The sequence below is a fragment of the Coregonus lavaretus genome (genome assembly GCF_964263955.1).
Source record: "Coregonus lavaretus genome assembly, chromosome: 20".
NCBI classification, from domain to species: domain Eukaryota; kingdom Metazoa; phylum Chordata; class Actinopteri; order Salmoniformes; family Salmonidae; genus Coregonus; species Coregonus lavaretus.
In genome coordinates this window covers 27,575,754-27,590,437 of record NC_140007.1, presented here as the reverse complement: position 1 = coordinate 27,590,437, position 14,684 = coordinate 27,575,754, and the positions used below count along the sequence as shown (strand labels likewise).

Below are 14,684 nucleotides of genomic sequence, written 5' to 3'. Positions count from 1 at the left end.
ATCACACCCTATTCAGCCAATTAATTCATGTATTTTCTATTTAATGTGAATGAAGCAGCAGCTTGCTATAGTCTAAAAGCCTCAGACAACTGACCTGCCATTAATATCAACAGTCATGTTCAGACTCAGTAATTTACAGTGGCAGGAGCAGTAGGTTGGTTACATCACATAATAGTGACTATAAAATATGTCTGAGCATTACTTCAACAATTGAAACACTGAATCAATCATGGAAATAACCAAATAGGGTCCAAAATTAAATGTAAAGCTGCAATATGTAACTTTTTGGGCTACCGAACAAATTCACATAGAAATATGAGTTATAGATCTGTCATTCTCATTGAAAGCAAATTTAAGAAGTGGTAGATCTGTTCTATGTGCGCTATGCTTCCTGTTCTTAAGTTTCGTGTTTGCTTCTTTTACTTTCGTTTTGTACACCAGCTTCAAAAAGCAGAAAATACAATATTTTTGGTTAATGAAAATATATTTCACAGCGGTTTAGATGGTACAATGATTATCTACATTGCTTGTTTTGTCACAAATTGAAATTAGTAGAACTATTCGAATTTTAGCAACCAGAAAATGGTGGTGTTATTTTTGCATATTGCACATTTAATGTTGATAATAAAATCCCCAAGAGCCTGAGATGGACCGCCCTCAACATTCGCAGTTATCAATTCAACGCTTTGGTGCGTGCTGTACGCAGTGCCTGACACATTTACACTGGAACATGTGAAGGTGGGAAGATTTGGGAAGTAGTTAGAGCATCCAACAAATTCTGAAGGTATTTTTTTAAACATATTTTCCACGGGTATGTCCATGTTAGATGTACATGTTTTTGCTTGTAACAGAAATAGCTTCTTCTTTTTTTTTCTTTTTTACCAGCTACAGAACGTGACATCTATGTTACTGTGATTGTCTCATGATTTCAAATCACAGATAGGCTACGAGCGGCGCGTGTGTCTGTCAGTAGCCTACTGTATGTATGCCCAGCGAAATAACTGCAAGAATTCTGTGTCCTTTTAAGTAAATGAAAAATGACATGTGTGCTTGCGTGGTTATTGCAACAAGTTAGCTTTTTAAGAACAAGGGATGGAAGTGAAATGAAATTATGAATATCCTTGAATAGCCTTCATAACTAAATGTGTATGTTTTATATGTCATTCAAATTATGAATAGGCTTCACATCAAATGCTTGCAATAAGTAACTTGAGGTGTTTCCAGGTCTGTTCGATTTATGCATATTGATTAACTGGTTTTAAAGGGATAGTTTGCCCAAATTATAAAATTATATTTGGGTTTCTTTACCCTGTAAGCACTCTATGGACAAGGTATGACAGCAGTCCATGCTTTGATTTAGTTGCCCTGGCATGGTTTCCACATGCTAACGTTTTAGCATTCAATTCATGCACTTATCAAGAGAACACGTGGTCACCCCTAGTGCCTCTGATCTGGCGGACTCACTAAACACAAATGCTTCATTTGTAGATGATGTCTGAGTGTTGCAATGTGGCCCTGGCTACCCAAAAACATTTAAAATAGAAAATCATGCTGTCTGGTTTGCTTAATATAAGACATTTGAAATGATTTATTGCATTTACTTTTACTTTTGATACTTATGTATATTTTAGCAAAACATTTTTGAATATAAGCAATTAAGTTTTCAAGATATATAACTTTCAAAATACATAAATACAGCCAGTATGATGCATTTAGCATCATATGATGCTGCGTTTTGCATCATATGATGTTTTGCATCATATGATGTAAAATGCATCATAACGGCTGTATTTCTGTATTTTGAAAGTTATATATCTTGAAAACTTGATTGCGTACATGCAAAACATGTTGGGACTATATCAACCATGGACTAATGAAACCAATACCAAAATATAGTTTATGGGTGGAATTTTCCTTTAAGTATATTTAAAACCAAATACCTTTAGACTTTTACTCAAGGAGTATTTTACTCGGTGACTTTCACTTTTACTTGAGTCATTTTTTATTAAGGTATCTTTACTTTTACTCAAGTATGACAATTGGGTACTTTTTCCACCACTGGAAACTAAACCAAAACATGATTGTGGTCATGTCTTGTCTATAGACTGCTTACAGGTTAAGGAAACCAATGTGTCATTTTTTTATTTGGGTGAACTATCGATTTAATGGTGCAGTCCAGAAGTCCCCGCCCCCCAACATGTCTTTGCCCCAGAACACGCTGGCCCTGCCAGGCAGCTGTTGAGTGGTATAAATAGGTTTTGTGAGCCTGCTACTCTAGTCCAAAACCCTTTTGCAATCATGCCAAGACGCTGTGCCTAACTAACCTCTGCTTTTTTGGGGTAGCGGAAGGAAAGGGCCAGGGATTCATGTTACCTATGTATTCTTTTTTATTTTGAGTAACTAGATGGCATATAAACTGGCAGTTGGGGGAGGTTAAGGAAGTTGTAGCCATCAAATAGCATTGATGGCAGCGCCATCCAATATTATGTCTATGTCAGATGGCATTAGTATTTTGCCAAAGGCATGCACAAGCCCTTTAAGTAATATAACCACAGCAGGTCCGAAACATGTAATTCCTGCTCAGTCAGTGTTGTGGATATCAGTACAGCGGGGGGAGATGGTATCAGATGGAGGGGCTAGAGTGCGTCCTCCCAGTCCTACTGGCACCATGGTCAGTGGGAGAGTGTATTTGTTTGGGGGTATCACAGTGATCAGTGACGGGAGTCGGGACAGTGTGTTGGGGAGCTGATCTGGACAGTCAGTGCTCTCTCTCTCTCTCTCTCTCTCTCTCTCTCTCTCTCTCTCTCTCTCTCTCTCTCTCTCTCTCTCTCTCTCTCTCTCTCTCTCTCTCTCTCTCTCTCTCTCTCTCTCTCTCTCTCTCTCTCTCTCTCTCTCTCTCTCTCTCTCTCTCTCTCTCTCTCTCTCTCTCTCTCTCTCTCTCTCCTCTCTCTCTCTCTCTCTCTCTCTCTCTCTCTCCCTCTCTCTCTCTCTCTCACTCTCCTCTCCTCTCTCTCTCTCTCTCTCTCTCTCTCATCTCTCTCTCTCTCTCTCTCTCCAGGGAAAAAGTGTGGCATGGCTCTGTCATGGGCCTCTCACTCCACCGGGTTACCACCTTAATTTTCTTCCACTCTGCTCACCACTCTCTCCTACTCAGGCCTAACTAGCTCCACCTGTCCCTGCTCTGCTCTGCTCTAATTACTCTGCCAGCTGCGCTGCATTACCCACTACCTCTCCCAGTATTTAAGGCCCTGTCTTTCAGCTCTCCGGTGTCAGATCGTCTGCAAAGCTCACACCGGAACCTGTTTGCTCGCGCTTCTGGCTCACCCTGGTTTTGTGACCCGGACCTGCCTGTTTTTTTGGATACTCTTCTGCCTCAGGAGATCCAGACCTGCTCTGCCATTACGACTCCTGACTACTCTTCAATCCCGGTAACTCTGACCAGCCTTCTGCCTTGCTACTACGTATTTTGGATTTCCCTTGAACTGTACTGCTGCCTGGTTTCATTCCGCCCTGTTGTGTCTGTGTCTCCCCCCCCCCAGGACTTCTGACCACCCACCACCGGCTTCATAGGACGCATCGCTGCCACTGGGGGGGGCACAGACCAGCGCATTGACGGGATCCCTGTTACCCCTGGAGCCTTCATTCACTCCCTACTTCCCTTTTCCCTTAAGTTTAATAAACTTTCTGGTGTGACGCAATTGTGGTCCTCTGGTCGTCTGTCTGAACCGTGACAGTACGATCTGACCATTATGGACTCAGCGCACACTTCCCCGACATGGAAACCGATGAGCACTGAGCAGCAGTTCCAGCAGCAGCAACAACAACTCGCCATGATCATTCAACTCCTCACCAACCTTACCCCAGCCAGTTCTGCCCCACCAGGCCCCCCAAGCCCCCGAGTTACCTGCCCCGGTCATTGCAGCCGCTGCTCCGGAACCCAAGATTGGAAACCCCGAGCGGTTCAACGGCGATTCAACCAGGTCCGGCCATTCCTGACTAGCTGCCGACTTCAGTTCTCCTTGCGCCAAGGACCTTCGCCACGGCGCCACGGAGGGGGCTAAAGTTGGGTATGCCATCACTCACCTGACGGGCCGAGCTCGACTCTGGGGAACAGCAGAGTTCGAACGTCAAACCCCCGCATGTGCAACCTTCGACCTGTTTGCTGAGGAGATGCTGAAGGTGTTTGACCTGGATTCACCCACCGCAGAGGCGTCTCGTGAACTGTTCAGTATTCGACAAGGCAGACGTACAGTCGCAGACCATTCCATCGACTTCCGAACCCTGGCTAGACGAAGTTCTTGGAACACACCATCGTTGGTGGACGCGTTCTTCCATAGTTTGGCTGACTATATCAAGGACGAGTTGGTCTCCCATGAACTGCCTTCCACTCTTGATGAAGCCATCGCACTGACTGTCAGGATCGACAGAAGGATACAGACCCGTCGTCGTGAGAGGGGGCGCCAAGGTCCACCTACTACCGGCATTCGGAGAGATCCGACTGGGCTCCTGTCATCTACTGCCACTCACCCAGGTCAGCTTGATCAGTCTGAGCCTATGGAGATTGGGCGAGCCTCCCTCACTCCTGCAGAGCGCCAGCGCCGCTTCACCTCAAACCTCTGCCTCTATTGTGGAGGTGAGGGACATCGTGTGGTAACCTGCCCTTTAAAGGGCCGAAGCTCACCGGGCATAGGGGGAGTCCGGTTGAGTTCAATGACCATCCAGTCCTCCGACCGCAAACCCCTGCTGCAAGTTCACCTCCGCCTCTCTGACTCAACTCACACCCTGGCTGCTCTGGTGGATTCTGGCGCCGAAGCCAACATAATGGACATCAAGCTGGCACGCCAACTGGGACTGGAGAACCTCCGTTTGACACCTCCTATTCCTGCCCGGGCACTGGACGGACACTTACTCGGATCGGTCACTCATGTCACGGCCCCGGTCTCGATGGGTCTGTCCGGAAACCATCAAGAAACTATCCAGTTTCACCTGCTCCCCTCTCCAGGCCAACCCCTCATCCTGGGTTACCCATGGCTCCGCCGGCACAACCCTCAGCTCGACTGGGTGACCGGGGTGATCAGGGAGTGGGGAGAGGACTGCCACCGAACCTGCCTGCTTGCTGCCGCACTACCCCCTCGGCCAGTACCTACTAACTCCGCTCCTGACCTCTCCAATGTCCCAGAATGCTACCATGGTCTCAGAGAGGTGTTTAACAAAGCAAGAGCCACATCTCTGCCCCCTCACCGACCGTACGACTGTGCCATCGACCTCCTCCCTGGAACAGCTCCTCCAAAGGGTCGTCTTTATTCGTTGTCTGCTCCTGAAAGAAAGTCCATGGAGGACTACATCAATGGCTCTCTGTCCGCAGGATTAATCCGTTCATCTTCATCTCCTGCTGGTGCTGGCTTCTTCTTTGTGGGGAAGAAGGACGGATCTCTTCGCCCCTGCATCGACTACAGGGGACTCAACGACATCACAGTGAAAAACCGTTACCCTCTGCCTCTGCTCACCTCTGCTTTTGAGTTGCTCCAGGGAGCCACTGTTTTTACCAAGTTGGATCTCAGAAACGCTTACCACCTAGTGCGGATCCGGGAGGGAGATGAATGGAAAACCGCATTCAATACACCAACAGGCCACTACGAGTATCTGGTTATGCCTTTTGGCCTCACCAATGCTCCTGCTGTGTTCCAGGCTCTAGTGAATGATGTACTGCGGGACATGTTAAACAAGTTTGTCTTCGTTTACCTGGATGACATCTTAATCTACTCCAGAAACCTGTCTGAACACACCCGCCATGTCCAGCAAGTCCTTCATCGTCTTCTGGAGAATTCCCTCTACGCCAAGGCAGAGAAATGTGAGTTTCACGTCAAGACAGTGGCCTTCCTGGGGTACATAGTGGCAGAGGGAAGTATCCAAATGGATCCTGCCAAAGTATCAGCAGTCACTTCATGGCCTGTTCCGGAGAACAGAAAGAAGCTGCAACAGTTTCTGGGGTTTGCTAACTTCTATAGGAAGTTTATCCGGAACTACAGTACCGTTGCTGCCCCTCTCACTGCTCTAACCAGCACCAAGCAACCCTTCACCTGGACCCCAGCAGCGGACAAAGCCTTCAGTACCCTCAAGGTGAGGTTCACCTCCGCTCCCATCCTCCAGATGCCTGATGTGGACCGGCAATTCATTGTGGAGGTGGACGCCTCGGATGTGGGAGTTGGTGCTGTGATTTCTCAGTGGGCTGCGGAGGATAGGAAGCTCCATCCCTGTGCCTTTTTCTCACGTCGGTTGTCCCCCTCTGAGTGCAATTACGACATAGGGAACCGTGAGCTGCTGGCTGTGAAGCTTGCCTTGGAGGAGTGGCGTCACTGGCTGGAGGGGTCCACCATTCCATTTCTCGTTTGGACCGATCATAAGAACTTGGAGTACATCCGCACGGCCAAACGGTTGAACTCCAGGCAGTCCCGCTGGGCCCTGTTCTTCACCAGGTTTAATTTCACTCTGTCATACCGGCCTGGATCACGCAACACCAAGCCAGACGCCCTCTCCCGTCAATTCCAGAAGGATGACACCCCCTCCAAGGACCCTGTGTCGATTCTGCCAAGTCCCTGCATCGTTGCAGCTCTGACCTGGGCTGTTGAGGAACAGGTGCTGGAGGCTCTCCGTAACCAGCCAGGTCCCAGCACTTGCCCAGCTGACCGCCTTTTTGTCCCCGAAGACCTGAGGTCCCAGGTCGTTCAGTGGGGACATGACTCCCGCCTAGCTTGTCACCCTGGCTCCACCCGCACTTACAACCTGCTCGCCCAGAGGTTCTGGTGGCCCTCTCTGAGGAAGGATGTACGGGAATTCGTCCAAGCCTGCCCCATCTGCAACCAACACAAGTCGTCCTGCCAGCCCCCAGCCGGATTGCTGCAGCCCCTGCCTGTGCCCAGACGTCCCTGGTCTCACATCGCCCTTGACTTTGTCACGGGGCTGCCCCCTTCAAGTGGCATGACCGTCATTCTCACCATCGTTGACCGTTTCAGCAAGATGGCACACTTCATTCCCCTCCCCAAGCTCCCAACCGCCAAGGAGACCGCCCAGGTGGTCCTGGAACACGTCTTCCGGATCCACGGACTGCCAAAGGATGTAGTTTCTGACCGTGGTCCACAATTCTCCTCCGCTTTTTGGAAGGAGTTCTGTCACCTGCTGGGAGCCACAGTCAGTCTGACTTCCGGATTCCATCCCCAATCCAATGGGCAGTCAGAGCGGGCTAATCAGGAGCTCGAGAAGGCACTGCGATGCATGACTTCACGCAACCCCCACTCCTGGTCGCAGCAATTGACATGGGTGGAGTACGCACACAATTCTCTGACCTGCTCTGCCATCGGTATGTCCCCTTTCCAATGTGTTTATGGATACCAGCCTCCTCTATTTGCCAGCCAGGAAGAGGAGGTTACTTGCCCATCTGCACTTGCTTTTGCCCGTCGATGTCGCCGCACCTGGTCACAAGCCCGAGCCACACTCCTCAGATCCGTTGCCAGCTACACTACCGGGGCCAACCGTCGGAGAATTCCTGCTCCCACCTACCATGTTGGTCAAAGGGTGTGGTTGTCATCGAAGAACCTGCCACTCAGGGTGGAGTCGCAGAAGCTGGCACCTCGGTTCATTGGCCCATTCCCTATCATAAGAGTGATTAGCCCAACTGCTGTCCGGCTCCAACTGCCTAATTCCCTGAGGGTGCACCCCACTTTCCATGTGTCTAAGATTAAGCCCATCCATGAGAGTCCGCTGGTCCCTGCTGCGCCTGGTCCTCCTCCTCCACGGCTCGTCGATGGTGGTCTGGTTTACACCGTCCGCCGCCTGCTTCGGTCCAGACGGAGGGGTAGGGGTCTCCAGTACCTCATTGACTGGGAGGGCTATGGACCTGAGGAGAGGACCTGGGTGCCAGCTAGTCGGATTGTGGATAGGACTCTCATCACCGCTTTCCACCAACGGCATCCTGATCAACCTGCAATCCGTAGGGGCCGCCCCAGAGGGGTCCCTAACCGTCCGGCCCGCTCGGCTTCCTGTCCTGTGCCTGATCCTGTCTCGGGACCTGTCCCATCTCCCGACCACGGCCCTCCGGCTTCCTCCGAGGATGAGGACGTTCACTCGGACCGTTCGGAGGAGTTCTAGCCCTCCTCCGGCTCCCCTCCTCCCGCCCGGCGTGGTGTTGCTCTTGGGACTTCTGGGGCCGTCCCTTGGGGGGGGGGTTCTGTCATGGGCCTCTCACTCCACCGGGTTACCACCTTAATTTTCTTCCACTCTGCTCACCACTCTCTCTACTCAGCCTAACTAGCTCCACCTGTCCCTGCTCTGCTCTGCTCTAATTACTCTGCCAGCTGCGCTGCATTACCCACTACCTCTCCCAGTATTTAAGGCCCTGTCTTTCAGCTCTCCGGTGTCAGATCGTCTGCAAAGCTCACACCCGGAACCTGTTTGCTCGCGCTTCTGGCTCACCCTGGTTTTGTGACCCCGGACCTGCCTGTTTTTTGGATACTCTTCTGCCTCAGGAGATCCAGACCTGCTTCTGCCATTACGACTCCTGACTACTCTTCAATCCCGGTAACTCTGACCAGCCTTCTGCCTTGCTACTACGTATTTTGGATTTCCCTTGAACTGTACTGCTGCCTGGTTTCATTCCGCCCTGTTGTGTCTGTGTCTCCCCCCCCCAGGACTTCTGGACCACCCACCACCGGCTTCATAGGACGCATCGCTGCCACTGGGGGGGGCACAGACCCAGCGCATTGGACGGGATCCCTGTTACCCCTGGAGCCTTCATTCACTCCCTACTTCCCTTTTCCCTTAAGTTTAATAAACTTTCTGGTGTGACGCAATTGTGGTCCTCTGGTCGTCTGTCTGAACCGTGACAGGCTCCAAGCTTGGAAAACTATTTTTGGATCCAGCTATGGAAAAATAAGAAAGTCCATAATCACTCACCAATAGACAGCTTTTTGAAAATCCCTAGAAAACAAAACAGTCGACTGAAATTTATGGAATCATTAAATGGAATGGAATTTATGGAATCATTTTCCATCAAATACTCTACTGTATGTCATATTAGACTTTTCACTGTGGTCCATACAGTAGTTGAGGTAGGTTTACACAGTATGTACTGACCCTATCTTGCACTGACTTTATGCACACTCACAAGACTATATACACTGAGTGTACAAAACATTAAGAACACTTTCCTTGACATAGACTGACCAGGTGAATCCACATGAAACTATGATCCCTTATTGATGACACTTGTTAAATCCTCTTAAATTAGTGTAGATGAAGGGGAGGAGACAGGTTAAATACCGATTTTTAAGCCTTGAGACAATTGAAACATGGATTGTGTATGTGTGCAATTCAGAGAGTGAATGGGCAAGACAAAATGTATGTGCATTTAAATGGGGTATGGTAGTAGGTGCCAGGCGCACCGGTTTGTATCAAGAACTGCAACGCTGCTGGGTTTTCCACACTAAACAGATTCCCATGTGTATCAAGAATGGTCCACCACCCAAAGGACATACAGTGGCTTGCGAAAGTATTCACCCCCCATTTTTCCTATTTTGTTGCCTTACAACCTGGAATTAAAATTGATTTTTGGGGGGTTTGTATAATTTGATTTACACAACATGCCTACCACTTTGAAGATGCAACATCTTTTTTATTGTGAAGCAAACAAGAAATAAGACAAAAAAAACAGAAAACCTGAGCGTGCATAACTATTCACCCCCCCAAAGTCAATACTTTGTAGAGCCATCTTTCGCAGCAATTACAGCTGCAAGTCTCTTGGGGTATGTCTCTATAAGCTTGGCACATCTAGCCACTGGGATTTTTGCCCATTCTTCAAGGCAAAACTGCTCCAGCTCCTTCAAGATGGATGGGTTCTGCTGGTGTACAGCAATCTTTAAGTCATACCACAGATTCTCAATTGGATTGAGGTCTGTGCTTTGACTAGGCCATTCCAATACATTTCTATGTTTCCCCTTAAACCACTTGCGTGTTGCTTTAGCAGTATGCTTAGGATCATTGTCCTGCTGGAAGGTGAACCTCCGTCCCAGTCTCAAATCTCTGGAAGACTGAAACAGGTTTCCCTCAAGAATTTCCCTGTATTTAGCGCCATCCATCATTCCTTCAATTCTGACCAGTTTCCCATTCCCTGCCGATGAAATATCAGTTTCCCCACAGCATGATGCTGCCACCACCATGCTTTACTGTGGGGATGGTGTCCTCGGGGTGATGAGAGGTGTTGGGTTTGCGCCAAACATAGCGTTTTCCTTGATGACCAAAAAGCTAAATTTTAGTCTCATCTGACCAGACTACCTTCTTCCATATGTTTGGGGAGTCTCCCGCATGCCTTTTGGCGAACACCAAAACATTTTTCTTTAAGCAATGGCTTTTTTCTGGCCACTCTTCCGTAATGCCCAGCTCTGTGGAGTGTACGGCTTAAAGTGGTCCTATGGACAGATACTCCAATCTCTGTTGTGGAGTTTTGCAGCTCCTTCAGAGTTATCTTTGGTCTCTTTGTTGCCTCTCTGATTAAAGCCTTCCTTGCCTTGTCCGTGAGTTTTGGTGGGTAGCCCACTCTTGGCAGGTTTGTTGTGGTGCCATATTCTTTCCAGTTTTAAATATTGGATTTAATGGTGCTCCGTGGGATGTTCAAAGTTTCAGATATTTTTTTAATAACCCAACCCTGATCTGTACTTCTCCACAACTTTGTCCCTGACCTGTTTGGAGAGCTCCTTGGTCTTCATGGTGCCGCTTGCTTGATTGTGCCCATTGCTTAGAGGTGTTGCAGGCTCTGGGACCTTTCAGAACAGGTGTATATATGCTGAGATCATGTGACAGATCATGTGACACTTAGATTGCACACAGGTGGACTTTATTACATTTACATTTTAGTAATTTAGCAGACGCTCTTATCCAGAGCGACTTACAGTTAGTGAGTGCATACATTATTTTATTTTTTTCATACTGGCAAACGCCATGCTCTACCAACTGAGCTACATCCCTGCTGGCCATTCCCTCCCCTACCCTGGACGACGCTGGGCCAATTGTGCGCCGCCCCATGACCCCCGAGTGGCGCAGTGGTCTAAGGCACTGCATCGCAGTGTTAGCTGTGCCACTAGAGATCCTGGTTCGAGTCCAAGCTCTGTCGCAGCCGGCCGCGACCGGGAGACCCATGGGCGGCGCACAATTGGTCCAGCGTCGTCCAAGGTAGGGGAGGGTTTGGCCGGCAGGGATGTGGGTTTGTTTCCCACGGGGGGCCAGTATGGAAAAAAAAAAAAAAAAACATGTATGCATTCACTAACTGTAAGTCACTCTGGATAAGAGCGTCTGCTAAATGACTAAAATGTAAAATGTAAATGTCTCCCGGTCGGCTACGACAGAGCCTGGATTTGAACCAGGATCTCTAGTGGCACAGCTAGCACTGCGATGCAGTGCCTTAGACCACTGCGCCACTCGGGAAGTTTATTTAACTAACTTTGTGACTTCTGAAGGTAATTGGTTGCACCAGATCTTATTTAGGGGCTCCATAGCAAAGGGGGTGAATACATATGCACGCACCACTTTTCCGTTATTTATTTTTTTGAATTTTTTGAAACAAGTTATTTTTTTTATTTCACTTCACCAATTTGGACTATTTTGTGTATGTCCATTACATGAAATCCAAATAAAAATCAATTTAGATTACAGGTTGTAATGCAACAAAATAGGAAAAACGCCAAGGGGGGTGAATATTTTGCAAGGCACTGTACTGCCAACTTGACACAACAGTGGGAAGCATTGGAGTCAACATGGGCCAGCATCGCTGTGGAATGCTTTGGACACCTTGTAGAGGTGGAACTCAATATTAGGAGGGTGTTCTTAATGTTTTGTACACTCAGTGTATACACACTATATACACACTCACTCGCTCACACACTACACTGACACTCTCACACAAAACCCACACAAATTCACATACACTACATACACACACACACGCATACAGACACAAGACAAACACACACACACAACACACACACACACACACACACACATGCACGCACACACACAGCTACACTGTTTTTTATTTTACTCTTATTATTATCTATCCTGACGCTTAGTCACTTTACCTTCATGTACATACAGTATCTACTTCAAATACATCGTACAATGCTGTTAAAGGTAAAGATCACAAGGGAATATTGGTAGAATATTGGGAAGATGATTACTGTTGTTAGACTATTATTATTAGTATGATTGTTATTATTGTTATTATTATCACTGTTGATATAATTAGTTATTATTATCATTAGTATTATGTTCCACGTTTTGCTGTTATCTGGGTATCTTAAGGTCTTGTTGTCCTCAGTGCTATTGCATTTATTGTTCTCTATTTCTCTCTTTCTATGTTCTTTTTTTCCTTTTCCATTTATTTTGTCTGTTATGTGGCTAATTCCAAAAGAGGATGCATCTCTCATGGTCATGCCATAGGCCTATAGGGTTTTTGGCTGGGCGCTTGAGGGGTGGCAGCATTGAAACAGGTTTCATGGGACAGTCCCAATTATTTACTTGGGCTACGCCAATCAGCAGCTGAAGGTGTGCTTTAGGACACTAAAGGCGCGTTACGGGTACGGGGTATGATAGTATCAGGGACAATAGCCCCATCTGGGATGGGGGAGGCTTTCACAGGAAGGATATTGGAAGACAACTGGAGGTCTACTTAGAGTCAGTTGCAGCTACATTATGTTTAGCAGTATATATATTATGGTACAGCTACATGGATAGAGGTCAGGCATTGATTCTAGTAGTATTGGTAAGTATGGATAAATTCAGGGTGTCTAGCAGCTTGGTCATCATGGTACTTTTTGGTAGTACGTTTACAGGCATGTATTATGGTAAGTATAATTGAAACTTGTATCTCATTATAAGTATAGCTAAATTAGTTATAATTGTAATGCTTTAGCAGATTATAAAAAAAGACGATGAGTCTTTACCTGGCTAAAAGAGAAGGAATATCTATTGTTTACAGGAAACTCACTCTACAATTACAGATGAGGTTGTGTGGGAGGGAGAAATATATTTCTGTCATGGACAAAGAAACTCAAAAGGGGTGATGATATTAATTAACAATAGTTTTTTAATCGAATATGCAAACTGTCCAAACAAATACGCAAGGAATTTGACCTCATGGATTGGTTTTTGCTCTGACATGCACTTTCAACTGTGGGACCTTATATAGACAGGTGTGTGCCTTTCCAAATCATGTCCAATCAATTGAATTTACCACAGGTGGACTCCAATCAAGTTGTAGAAACATCTCAAGGATGATCAATGGAAACATGATGCACCTGAGCTCAATTTCGAGTCTCATAGCAAAGGGTCTGAATACTTATGTGAATGTCATATTTCAGTTTCTTTTATTTTTTATAAATTAGCAAACATTTCTAAAAACCTGTTTTTGCTTTGTCATTATGGGGTAGTGTATAAATCGATGAGGTAAAAAAAAACAATTTAATAAATTTTAGAATAAGGCTGTAACGTAACAAAATGTGGAAAAAGTCAAGGGGTCTGAATACCTTCCGAATGCACTGTACCAATAGGTGCCCTTCTTTGCGAGGCATTGGAAAATCTCTCTGGTCTTTGTGTTTGAATCTGTGTTTGAAATGTACTGCTCGACTGAGGGACCTTACAGTTATCTGTATGTTTGGGGTACAGAGATGAGGTAGTCATTCAAAAATAATGTTAAAGTCCATGCAACGTATTATGTGACTTGTTAAGCTAATTGTTACTCCTGAACTTATTTAGGCTTGCCATAACAAAGGGGTTGAATAATTGTTTAAAAAAATAAAAGAATAAAAAAATAACATAATTCCACTTTGACATTATGGGGTATTGTGTGTAGGCCAGTGACAAAAATCTAAATTTAATCCATTTTAAATTCAGGCTATAACACAGCAAAATGTGGAAAAAGTCAAGGGGTGTGAGTACTTTCTGAAGGCACTGTAAAATAGTAAATAATGGTTACTTCTCAGAAAGTATTGAACTTTCAAGAGTAGTTAAACAAGGTTGTCCATATCTACAGTGGGGGAAAAAAGTATTTAGTCAAATCAAATCAAATTTTATTGGTCACATGCGCCGAATACAACAGGTGCAGACATTACAGTGAAATGCTTACTTACAGCCCTTAACCAACAGTGCATTTATTTTAAACAAAAAAAGTAAAAACAACAACAACAAAAAAGTGTTGAGAAAAAAAAGAGCAGAAGTAAAATAAAGTGACAGTAGGGAGGCTATATATACAGGGGGGTACCGTTGCAGAGTCAATGTGCGGGGGCACCGGCTAGTTGAGGTAGTTGAGGTAATATGTACATGTGGGTAGAGTTAAAGTGACTATGCATAAATAATTAACAGAGTAGCAGCAGCGTAAAAAGGATGGGGTGGGGGGACAGTGCAAATAGTCCGGGTAGCCATGATTAGCTGTTCAGGAGTCTTATGGCTTGGGGGTAGAAGCTGTTGAGAAGTCTTTTGGACCTAGACTTGGCACTCCGGTACCGCTTGCCGTGCGGTAGCAGAGAGAACAGTCTATGACTAGGGTGGCTGGAGTCTTTGACAATTTTGAGGGCCTTCCTCTGACACCGCCTGGTATAGAGGTCCTGGATGGCAGGAAGCTTTGCCCCAGTGATGTACTGGGC

At 46.5% G+C, this 14,684-nt stretch overlaps 1 protein-coding gene across 1 annotated transcript in view; it reads left to right on the top strand.

The window, feature by feature from the left end:
• The first annotated feature begins 697 nt into the window (after positions 1-697).
• The window catches only part of LOC311147353 (calcitonin gene-related peptide type 1 receptor-like), a 41,736-nt gene continuing 27,749 nt past the window's right edge, over positions 698-14,684 (top strand). The window contains exon 1 of the mRNA XM_084184039.1: positions 698-784. The gene's annotated coding sequence lies outside the window, so the exon portion shown is untranslated. The remainder of the gene's footprint in view (positions 785-14,684) is intronic.